Here is a 751-nt window from a genome sequence, read left to right as displayed (position 1 = left end):
ATCAGTCTTCTCGGCTCCAAATATTTACCGGTAAAATTTAAAATTGCCTTTTTTGTTTTTTTTTTTCCCCCCTTCCAAATCTCACCTAAACATTTCTGCTTTATTTTTCCAGCCGTGCTTTGAGGTTATGGCAAACTCCTGGGTTTGCTCCTTCTTGTAAAGGGTTTTTTTTTTGGTTTTGCTCATGCCCCGCTGCAAAGGCTCCAGGGATGCGCCAAGCACCTGGGAAAAGCACCGGGATTTGGGAGGATTCGAGGTTTTCCATTAAAAATAAATAAATAAATCAGAGTTTTGGGGAACCGGGCGATTTGAAGGCAAACTGGGTCGTTAATAATAATAATAGTGAAAAAAATAAACCAACAACAAAACCAAAACCAACACAAAACCCGAAGTAAACCCCCCGTTTTATGCCACAAGTGCAGATTTTGGAGGCTAAACGCACAAAATTCGTTTTTCACCCGAATTCCTTTTTTTACAGCCGGACCGGATTAAGGTAAGAAAATTACGGGCTAAAAGTCTTTTATTTCGACAAACCCGCATTTCGCGCTGCCAGGAGCTTCCCACGGGCTGGAGCGGTCCCAAATCCAACCGCGATATAAAAATTTGAGTTGTTTTTTTTTTTTTTTTTTTTTTTTTTTTTATCCTGCCTCGCCTTTGCTGGCCCACAGTCACCCCACGGTGGCCACCAGCAGCCCGGGCGCTTTGCACCCCATCCTTCACCCCACGGAAAAGAGGAATTACTGATCCTGAG

This window comes from Vanellus vanellus (assembly GCF_965231255.1).
Source record: "Vanellus vanellus genome assembly, chromosome: 28".
Classification (NCBI taxonomy): domain Eukaryota; kingdom Metazoa; phylum Chordata; class Aves; order Charadriiformes; family Charadriidae; genus Vanellus; species Vanellus vanellus.
This window is presented reverse-complemented; position numbering follows the sequence as displayed.